The following is a 12,367-nucleotide window of genomic DNA, read 5'->3' on the forward strand; positions in this document are numbered from 1 at the left end:
TTCTATATTTAACAGTGGCCCAGAAAAGCTGTGTGTGTTCCCATGGACTAACAGTTATTGATTCTGAACGCACAGCTCATGTGACAGGTGTCTTGGCAAACAGGAAATGGATGACAGAGCCTTCTAATAACTGTGTAATTTTAAGAGGCAGATCAAGAAGACATGAGTATTGGATGGGGAGCAGATGGCTTTCATATTTCTTTACTATGTAGTACGCAGTGAAGAGAATGCAGAGTCCACTTGGGTGATGGAAAACCAAAGTTTCCTGGCATGTCTAACACGACTCTCTTCTGCTTAGGGAAAACACAAAACACATCACAAGCACTAATTGAACAAGCACTCTTGAGGTCTGATCATCAAATTATCTTCAAGAGGTTGGAGAGAGAGAGAGAGAGTGAGAGAGAGAGAGAGCATAAAAAAAGAAAGAAAGAAAGTATTAGAACAAAGACCAACAGCAATATTTTGTTCTTTGTTCCCACGGTCTCATCATAGCTGAATCAAGTTGCATGCATATATTAACTCTGAAAGATGTGAAGGATAACCTTCATGATTCTGACAGCTGGTGTTGCACAGCAACTGGGGTCATGGATTCCACAGCCTTAGTGAGTATATCGTCAAAATGTTTTGGTTAAGGAGAATAAAAAATCAACAGCTCTCCCTTCAAGCCTTGTCTACCCTAAAATACTTTCCAACAAAATTAAGTAATACATCCATCAAATCATGTGATTTTTCAGTCAGCTTCTCCTGTCCATTCTACACACTTTTCTTCCTCCCTTGATTGTTGCCACAGCATCAGAACCACCCACCCCTCCAGCTTCATTTAGAGCAGCCTCCACTGGGCCTAGGTATTTTGATTACAACCACAGATTGACTGACCTCCCATCCTCCCATTTTCCTTCCAGGGACGCTTGTGGTTTAAGCTAAATACCATGCAGCTCTAACCACTTAAAACAGAGCCACTGATTAAGACACAGCTATAACAATTGGATGCAAAGCTCCCGTTCTGAGAGTGACCAACATCCTGTGCCCTGACAAACAGCCAGTCCAAACACGCTGGAGGCTAAATGGAGCTTTGGTGGAAGAGTGGTTAATTGTGTGTTGGTTCCCATGGACAGAGTCCATGTTTCCATGTGTCATTTCCAGACTATCCAAGAGGAATTATAGGAGAGGCCAGATGAAAGGCTTGGTATGAGTGATAAATAGGGGCGAGAAAAGTGGAGACTAGTTGGGTTAGATGAACTCCTGAGAAGGTTATTTGTGGACATTAAAGCTGGGCATTGTGCCCTACATGGCTTGGATGTAAGCTGTCCTTGCTTGGATGCCTGAAGTCCTATCTTCACAGGTTCAATGTTAGGTTCCAATTCCTCATCACAAAGCTTTATTTGATCTATTTTGGTTTCTATTTGACTACAGATGTTTATTGAGCACCTTCTATGTGCCAGGTACTAAATGCCAGAAATAAGAAATGAACAAGACAGATAAGGTCTCTGCCTGGTTTGCATCCCATTGGTGGAAACAGAAAATGGACAAGTAAACAAGGTTACTTTGGATCATAGTAAGTGCTATGAGGAAAAATAAAGGAATTAAACAGGGAGAGATGCAAAAGAGTAACTGGGATACTAGAAATCCCCTTTAAATTAGGTGTTCAAGAAATGCCTTCCATAGTGGAAAGTGGAGGAAATTGGAGGAAGACACGGAGCCAGTGACAGGAAGATCTGGGGGCAGGAGATCACAGAAAGCATTCGGAGGGAGGGGGGAGAACTACACGAGACAGTCGTAAGGTAGGAACTTAGGGTTTGGGTGTCCTAAAGGAAGCCATGTGACTGAAGCATCCTGAAGAGAGAAGAGAGCAGACCAGAGGAGGTTGGGGAGGCCAAGAGAAGCTACATCATGAAGGACTATAGGCCATGGGAAAGAGTTAAGATTTTACTCCAAACACATTTTGCTTTCTTCACTTCAACTCAGCGGTCCATTCTCCTAAGTTTATATCGACGGTTTGATTGCTACATTAGGGATATCCAATCCTAATCTTTGGCCAATACCAAATTGAATTATAAGTATATAGCATTGAACTGTAAGTATATAGATTGGAAACCATTCACTAATGCCTCTTTCCATTAAGCTTTTTTTTTTTTTTTTTTTAATTTTTTTTTTCAACGTTTTTTATTTATTTTTGGGACAGAGAGAGACAGAGCATGAACGGGGGAGGGGCAGAGAGAGAGGGAGACACAGAATCGGAAACAGGCTCCAGGCTCCGAGCCATCAGCCCAGCGCCTGACGCGGGGCTCGAACTCACGGACCGCGAGATCGTGACCTGGCTGAAGTCGGACGCTTAACCGACTGCGCCACCCAGGCGCCCCTCCATTAAGCTTTTTATGGCAAGGATCTGTTCTCTCATTTGGCATGTCCCACTCAATAGCTTCTCATAATTTACCATTCTGCTTTGGCAGAAAATAGACATTAATTCGAGAGAATGGCTTTTGGAGATAGATTTACTTTTGTCAGTTATCGATGATGGAAAAACTATAAAGGATGTCTTTCTGAAAAGGGGGAGGTGATACCTCTCTTAGCCTGTTTTTAGATCCAAATGAACAGTTTTATGTGAGAGAAAAAAATTGAGATTCCAACTCAAACTTTCTAAGTTTTAAGTCTAAGTTTACTAAGAAACTGTGTGTTAAGTAAGACTACGCACCTGCAGTGAAATACTGAGTAAAATCAAAGACTCAAGCCTGGAACTAGTTTTCCCAAAAATGTACACTGAACAGTTTCCGCCACATGATTTTACAGGAGTATCCATAATCTGCCATTTCCCAGGCATCTGGGCTCATGAATATTCAGACAGGTAGAGTGCTGAATACTTTATTGAATGATGACATCTGGCACTCCTGGATTAAGTGATGCTTCTAGTCCTAGGAGAAATAACTTAGGTTACTACTAAGCATACTCGTTTTTATATAGAGTTCACTTATTAATGAAAAAATACATTCTCTATCAGTTCAATGAATTTTTTCTAGGCAATAACCTTGTACAGGATGTGCTAAGGTCTAGAGAAATACGAAGTTCCATATTTACAACCTTGTACCTGATATTCACTAGTTGTTTTTTTTTTTTTTAGGAAGTTTTGTTTTTAAGCCCCAGGTACTATTCAAGATACTGAGTCTACTTGTGTCTCTGAGAAATTTTATGACCTTATTTGATAAGCTGCAATAAACCTACTTTAATAAAAATCTGAAACTCTAGGATCTAAGTGTTAAATTGGCCCCAAGGAAATTTCTGGAAATGTATGGGGCCATGGTGAACTGTAGACCCCAGCTCAAGACTGTTTGACTAAGGACCCTTGGGGATTATTAATGTGTGTGAAAATCTTTTATACATTTTGTCTTTCCATTTCTAAGGCACAACAACTACAGGCATAGATTGTAGGCAAAGTATATTTACATTTCTTAAATCCGTGTTTCCAATTCCAAACTATGCATTCAGATCTTGTTGGTGGTGGCGAAAGGAATCCCTAGACTTGGACATTCCTTGCTTTAAAGTGTAGGGTATTGTATATTTCCCCAATATTTGTGCCTTACTGCTCCTTTGAGAACACAGATTCTCTGCATTGATGCTTCATTTCTTCACTAGCAACCCCCACATCAGATCTTAATGGTCATGGTGCCCACTATACATAAGTCTTTTCTCTAAAAATATCAAATCATCCAGAACTGATAGCTTTCATGGAAAGTCCATTACTTTGTTACTTCTGGCAGGCACATGTGTTTTCCTTTGGCTGGCCAGGCTAGTGGTGTTTCCAGCAGCGTGGATAACTGGCGACCCCGTGTAGTTCCTTCTCTTAAGCCTGTCAAAGTCTTGTCTGACACAGGTAAACTGGACATGACTGTATAAACATACCAGGGCATTTGGTGACACCTCTGAACTGTGACACCTTGCCAGAAAGTCTCCCTAGCATGTCAGTGAGTGGTTAAAGCTTTCTGGGTCCAGTACAGTGCTTCACCACAAGATAAGATTTCTGCAAGCAGAACTTTGTCTTCAAGGTTTACATTTTGCTTAAAACTTGAGCTCCAAAAACTTCAGGTCAAATTCCATTGCCATCGATTTTCCCCTTGCCATTCAGGGTTGGACAGTCCCCCAGGGTTCCTTCTGGAACCTTGAGCCCATTACTTTCCAGTTGCGTTTCTGCCCTTTTCACTTCTCAGCCTAAGTGTGTTTATCCTGACTCATATACTACCTTTCCCTTCCAGAACACGTTTAAATAAAATTGTAAATAGGGATCCAAGTTGCTTTTTCATTTCGCATTCCACGGAATTAGTGAGAGGGAGAGTGGCTTTGGCACTCTCCATACTCTTGTATAGAACACCCTCCATACTCTTGTATAGAAATGCCCTCGGGGGAGGACTCATTGGCTTTCCACATTCTGCTGAAGCTGATGGACAAAGCATGGGAAAGTCAGACATCTGCCCTGTAAAGTAATCCTCCAGTACTTGTTGTGCTGTCCTCTCATTTCTATCATGCTAAGCATTCTATTTAAAATACGTCTTTGTGGGGAGCCTGCGCGGCTCAGTTGGTTACACGTCCAACTCTTGACCGCAGCTCAAGTCGTGATCTCATGGTTGGTGAGTTCCGGCCCCACATTGGACTCTGCGCTTACAGCATGGAGCCTGCTTGGAATTCTCTCTCCCTCTCTCTGCCCCTACCCACTCGTGCTCTCACTCTCACTCTCAAAATAAATAAATGAACTTTAAAAAATTAAAAAATATATATACACCGTTGTTTTCCTCCAGAGGAAGGAACGACCACGGTTTTCACTCAGCACCTTGCCTCTCCTCTTGGTGGACTCTCAATTAGTGTGTGTTGAACTGAATTGAAAACCAGTTACACGAACTCATTAGGTTTAACTTGGTCTTAGAACACAGCCTGATTAGTTGATAGCTCTTCTCCTTAAATTTTCTATTTTCGGGTACTCTTTGTATTTTTCAAGTCTGAAACTTTTAAACGCAAGGGCCTAAAGAATTTCATCCATAGCCACAGTGGCTGAAGTGTTTTAATTCCAAGGTAAAAATATGTACTGCCTCATCTGTAGCCTGCATATAGATTTATGTTTGGATCTTCAAGATAAATTTGCCTTCTAAAAGATCACCTAGGATAATGGAAGAGAAGCTTCCATCTATCTTTACTAAAAATAAAACCTCCGGGCTTAATGGAACACAAGATGTCTCCCTTGCACGAGATATAATGCAGCTGGGGTAGAATTCTCTGATGGGTTTTTAGCGAAAAATGCCCTAGTCTCCTTCTCATTCCCTGAAGCACTGGGTAGCTGCCAACTCATTCAGAATCTGTAGGCATCTGGTAAAGCTCTGGTTTGATTGCCTCGGTCAGGTTGGATAGAAGTAGACCCAGACATTGCTCTTCTAGACATGGCTTCTCTGTTATTGCCTTGAAGTTTATCCACTCTGTAAGCTCAATCACCTTGAAAATTACCCTTAGTTTTCCATCACTCACATTAGCTTCGTCAGTTTCTTAGCTACTTGGATTTTGTGTGGAATATTTATCAAATTAAATCACACCGATGGGCCCTGGGATCCATGAACTATAAATACATTTATAGTTAATCATCCAACTAAGTTCTTTCCCGAGATGAAAAAAAAATATATATCAAAAAGGCCATCTTCTAGGAGTTTCCAGATTGTAAAAATGCGGATCTTGTCTGCGTTGTGATATGCCTCTAACAGGGATCTGTCTAGCCTCCAGTGGGAGAAAGAGCTTTAGAGAAAAGTGGTAGCCCTTGGTTATCAAAAGGTTAAGTGTGACTTTGGTGCCTTTGGGGGGGGTATTCTTTTTTTTTTTTTTTTTTTTTTGGTCAGGATTAAGCATAAGCAGAGGTAATTTTGGAGTTAATCAGATTTCAAAGCATGTAGAATTTTTAAGTCTGCATTTGTGTATACCATAACAATGCTTTATTAATAGCTTCTTGATCATACCACTTATTAGTGGAAGTGTCTTCATGGATAAGTGGACAAAGATTGATTTGAATCGATTTATTTATTCACAAAAAGAGAAAGGCTTCATGTTTTCATATCTTTTATCTGTGAACAACTTTCAGACCCTTAAAATGGTCTATGAACATGTCCAACTCAATACGTTTCAACTTGAAAAACTCAAAAAATATGTGAGAACTGATAAATGATGACAGAGCCCAAGTGGGGGTTTTAAAATAAGTAAATGATGCATAAAATTACAGAATTGTACAAACGTTTTATAAGAAGACATACCATTGCCCAAATACCATCCGCCTATACACACTCCTCACAGAATCTCCTGCGGGCTCTCAGAAAGTAATAAGACAAGCTTTGTGCTGCAGAAACACACAAGAGACACAGGAGGTGATGATGGTCCCAGATACCAGGTGGAAGTCTAAAAGGTAGATGAGCTTCAGAACTTTCTTTTAACAGAGGTTCTCGGAATAACAGAAACTTAGACGGCTTTCCTACATCCCCAGGGCTCCCAGTGGATTCTCTTTCACAGCTGCCTGATACCGGTCATGTTGAGCAAGAGCCCCAGCTGTAGAATAACAGAATAGTAGTAGAAAGGTGTCACTTAGCCATATGTTATCTCCTGTCTTATTCTTTTATCGTGTGGTGTATTATTATTCCTGTGTTATTGTGGTCGCAGCAGCTAGAATATGTGGTTTGTGGGCAAGGATGAGAAAACACCACTTTTAGGGCTAAAAGTGAAATCTATTATCTCATGTAACCAAATGCTGAAGCCAGGGGTTTGAATTCTACCAGCCTCCCTCCCCTCCACCTTTTACTCTCTCCTTTTCTGTCTTGGCTTCTTTTCCTGCATGCCAGTCCTGTGCTAGCTCTAAACATGGCTTCTGCAGCTTCCAGGCTCGCATCTCAGCTTTGACATCAGAGCAGAATTGAATCGAATGGTAATTTCTGTATTTGTAGTAAAAACACAACGCCATGTTCAATTCCCCCTAAGAGTGGTTGCATCTTAAAAAACATCAGTCCATAGATTAAATGTCAACACAGAGTTCCTGTATTTTAAAACATAAAAGAGATTTTTTTTCAGTTAACTTGTCCAAATAAAATATGAATGTCAGTAATAATATAGGAGTCAGGCAAATGAAAACCTCATATACTTCAGGTGAGAATGTAAAGTGTCACAACCACTTTGGAGACCCGGATTTGCAGTTTCTTAAAAAGTTAAACATATATTTATCATAAAATCTCATTTGTTCACCCCTAGGCATTTGTCCAAGAAACATGAAAGCATGTGTTCATAGAAATATAGGTACACCAATAATCAGAGAAATCTTATGTAACAGTGCAAAACTGGTGACAGCCCAAATGTTCCTCAACAGGCGGATGGATAAACAAATTGTGGTATAGCCATACAATGGGATACTACTAAGGAATAAAAAGGAATGAGCTGTTGATTCATACTACAACATAGATGAATCACAAAATAATTATACTCAGTGAAGGAAATCAGACAGAAGAAAAGTACATATTGTACAATTCTACTTATTTAAAGGGAGAGAAAGCAAACTCATCTATAGTGACAGAAAACAGATCAATGTTTGCCTGGAAGAGTAGGAGTGTGGAATAAAGAAGAGCAGAAGGGAGAGATTATAATGGAGCTTAAGACAATATTTGGGGGGCGCCTGGGTGGCTCAGTCGGTTAAGCGGCCGACTTCGGCTCAGGTCATGATCTCACGGTCCGTGAGTTCGAGCCCCACGTCGGGCTCTGTGCTGACAGCTCAGAGCCTGGAGCCTGTTTCAGATTCTGTGTGTGTCTCTCTCTCTACCCCTCCCTGTTCATGCTCTGCCTCTCTCTGTCTCAAAAATAAATAAATGTTAAAAAAAAAAATTAAAAAAAAAACAAAAAAAACCCCTAAAGTTAAAAAGACCTAAATAAATAGGAGATCTACCATTTTCATGGATCAGAAGACTTGTTAATAAATGTCAGTTCTTCCCAAATTGATCTAAAAAATCAACTGCAAACCCAGTCAAAATAGCTCTCTTTTTTTCTTTGGCAGAAATTTAAAAGCTAATTCTAACATGTATACAGAAATTCAGAGGACCTAAAATAGCTCCCCAATAAATATTTTATTTTATTTTTTATTTTTTTAACGTTTATTTATTTTTGAGACAGAGAGAGACAGAGCATGAACAGGGGAGGGCCAGAGAGAGAGGGAAACACAGAATCTGAAACAGGCTCCAGGCTCTGAGCTGTCAGCACAGAGCCCCATGCGGGGCTCGAACTCACGGACAGCGAGATCATGATCTGAGCCGAAGTCGGAAGCCCAACCGACCGAGCCACCCAGGCATCGCCCCAATAAATATTTTAAATAGAAAAATCAAGTTGGAGGACTTATACTCCCTGTTTTTAATCCTATAAAGCTATATTAATCAAGCTATAATGGTGTTGGCAAAAGGATAGACATATAGATCAATAGGATAGAATTGAGAACCCAGAAAATAGACACACACACATATTTGTTCAATGTTTTATGATAACGGTGCCAAGGTACTTCAATGGGTAAAGTATATTTTTAATAAAAAAATAGTGCTAGAACAATTAGAAATTAACCTTTAAAAAGATGAAACTTGACACTTACTTTTGCCATACAGAAAAATTAACTCAAAATTGATTGTAGACTTCACGGTACTAAAACTAAGATCCTTTTGGAGGAACATAGAAGCAAATATTTGTGACCTTCAGCTAAATGAAGATATCCTAGATTGGACAAAAAAAAAATCTGCAAATGATAAAAACAATTGATACAGTGGAGTCCAACAAAACTAATTTTGCTCATTAAAAATAGTATTACAGAAATGAAATGGAAAGCCACAGACTAGGGGGAAATATTGCCAAAACATGTAACTGACAAAGAATCTATGCAAAATAAAAAAGAACATGTACATCTCAGTACCGAAAAGACGGACAACATAAAAATATAAGTAAAATATTTTAAAGCCCACGCACCAGAGTAGATTTGTAGATGACAAATAAGCACAGAAAAATGTGCTCAAGATCATCAGGGTAACATAAATAAAACCATAATAAGGTATCAACACATACGCATTAGTATGGCAAAAATTTTAAAAACTGACCATACCAAATGTTGGCAAGGATATGTACACAAGCAATTGGTGCTCATATACATTGCCAGATATCCCACGCATTCCACTCTATGTTTTTGCTCAAGAGAAATAAAAACAAAAGTCCACTACAAAACTTGTACTCAAATGTTTACTGCAGTTTATTTATAAGAGCCCCAAACTGGAAACAACTCAGGTTTCTATCAACTAGAAATATTTTTAATCAGACCTAATTTTGAAAAACAAACAAACACATTCAGACCTGATTGGAAAGCCTGTAATCACATGTTTTTCTCAACTTTCAGAGTCATAGCCAGATGTCTTCATTGTCAATTAAAAAGTTCTGATTTTTACTAAAACTTAGAAGACACTCTTCTAGGATCCATTAGTACCTCTCTTATAAAGGGGAGAAGAATGAGGCTCCATGAGTTTCGTTCTTAGTAACTGCCGTGCACACAGCATAATGCTAAAAGCAACTTTAAGAAGGGCCTCCAGAGCTCTTTTGAGCTGCCAATTGGGTATATTACAACCAAGATCAAGAGGAGAATAAGGAACAGGAAAGGAGGCTTAAAAAAAAAAAATCTAAGGGCTTCTATGTCAGACCAGACTTCCCAAGGTCCTGGCACCAAGTGCCATTTATGAGGCCATTCAGGGCACTGGAAACGAGAATGTCCTTAGAGGGGACAACCAAAGTCAAAATCCCGTAAGCCATACCCCTTGTGTGGAGACAGTCACTGGAAGATCTGAATGCTCTCGGGGACCTCAATCTGCGAGGGCTCAGATAACCAGTGTCCGTGACAGGAACGAATGGGGCCCCGGCTCTTGATGTTAGCTCCCCTGAACCAACCAAACCCAGAGCCTTTGGTAACTCTGGAAATAGAAGGAACACTGGTTGATTTCCTTCTTGACACTGGAGCCACATTTTCTGTCCTCCTTTGCGCTCCCGGCCAACCAACCAAATGCAGCACAACAATTAGAGGCATCTCCAGAAAACTTGTGACTAAATTTGTCTCTCAGCCACCAGGGTGCATATGGGGAGACTTTTTTTTCCCACATTCTTTTTTTTTTTATAATGCCAGAGAGCCCCACTCCCTTGCTAGGAAAAGACATTATGACTGAATTAGGGACTATAGAGCCACTAGCTCCAGGATGGATAAACAATTGTCTAGATATATAGTAATCTGGACACTGAAGATCAATCTTTCCTTGAAGGAAAATTACATATGCCTCATGGAGTTGTTCCTATGCAAACTGGATGGCCAAAGGAAGATTCGAGGATTGAGAACCAAAAACTAGTTCAAAAGCTTACTTATTCTAAGCAACAATATCACAAGATCCAAATAAATATGGAAGAGGGAGGAAAAGCTACAGTTAAATTTAACAAATAAATGACCAGATAGGTCAGAGACTTTTTGAATGGCTACAATGCATCTTTCCTTCCCGTGGTGTGACCACCTCCCTAGGAGGCATTGCATTTGGAATATTAATGCTCGCTGGTCTAATATTCTTTTTGTATGTCACTCGTAGAAGTTGTTGCATATGCCAGAAAAATAAGAAAATTTTGCTAGCCCAGACATTCCAAATACCCTCCCATTATTTCAGACCTCTGGATCGACCTCTGACCCTGCCCTGACTGCATACCCCTGTCAAAGCCCCCTTGCAGCAAGAAGCAGTTAAGATCAGTCTTCCTCCCAATTCCTAATGGCAGTTAGGAGTCACGTGTTCGGGGCGGGGGGGAATGTAACAGGAAAAGATGGGATTCAGTAGGCAGAGAGGGAAAGGTTAGGACTTGAGGTCCTAGGTGGGAAAACACACACACACACACACACACACACACACACACACACATTTTGGAACAATGCTGGGAGCTTCTGACAACAGTGAACCCCTTCAGGGGTAAGATTCCTCTTAAGAAACAAATGTCTGTGCCTTGGGCCCAAATAACCTATAAGTGAAAATGGAATCAACTTAGAAAAGACGAGGAGGGATTGTGAGAAGTAAGTGAGATGATATATTTTCAGAAATACCATAAAAGCTGTACTGTCTAGTTAACAATAGGTTTACAACCTATTGGAAATATTTACAATCCCCCACCCCCACCCCACGGAGTCCCAAACCCTTAGATACTTCATTCCCTGGTACTTCTTCCCCTCTCCATTTTGCAGGCTTATTTTTTCACGGGCTCTGCAATGAGCATGTGCCAAAGAACTGAAGTCTCTGTGTCACCTCAGGGACTGTACTTTTGTTCCAATCAGACCACTTTTTGGCCTTACGTGGGCCTAGGCGACTTCCAGGTAAGGCTGTAACCTCTGTTATACTCAGCCAATGAGGAATTAGGGGACGGACTTCACGCTAGGGACAAATTGCCTGCTGTAACTGCCCGAGTGTGACAGTCCATCAGAAACCTGCTCTTGCAAAGACGTTGATTAAAGCCTTACTTCACTGTGGGGGTGGGGAGAAGCCTCCAAATAAATGCAAACTCTGTTTAGTTTATTTTCATTTTTTTTAATCGAAGTGTAGTTGACATATAATATTAGATTAGTTTCAGGTGTACAACATCATGATTCAACAGTTATATACAGCATGAAATGCTCACCACAATAGTATATTATAGTATTACTGACTGTATTCCTTATGCTGGACTTTTCATCCCCGTGACTTAATGACTTTATAACTGAAAGCTTGTCCTTCTTTTTAAATTTTTTTAATGTTTATTTACTTTTGAGACAGAGAGACACAGCATGAGCAGGGAAGGGGCAGAGAGAGAGGGAGACACAGAATGTGAAGCAGGCTCTAGGCTCTGAGCTGTCAGCACAGAGCCTGACGCGGGGCTCGAACCCACGAACTGTGAGATCATGACCTGAGCCAAAGTCGGATGCTTAACCGACTGAGCCACCCAGGCGCCCCGGAAGCTTGTCCTTCTTAATCGTCTTCACCATTTCGCCCACTCCACCTCCCTTCCCCCTTGACAACCTTACCAGTTTTTTTCTGTATATTAATGAATCTGTTTCTCTATTTTATAACCTTTCTTCCGCGTTTTTCTTTCTACATGTCTTGAAAGGAGGGAACCTTTCCAAGGGGACACTCACTCCCTGGGCTCTGCAGAGAAACCCCAGCTTATATGACAAGGTTTGAGTCACCAGTACCCCATGTCCTGGCTGGTGCACCACAGTTCAGCAGCATTTTCTGGAATCATTTTGATGAGAAGCCAATTAGAAAAAAAAAAAAAAAACCATGAGAACCATTTGGGAAGC

Source organism: Panthera tigris, chromosome F3 (genome assembly GCF_018350195.1).
Source record: "Panthera tigris isolate Pti1 chromosome F3, P.tigris_Pti1_mat1.1, whole genome shotgun sequence".
NCBI classification, from domain to species: domain Eukaryota; kingdom Metazoa; phylum Chordata; class Mammalia; order Carnivora; family Felidae; genus Panthera; species Panthera tigris.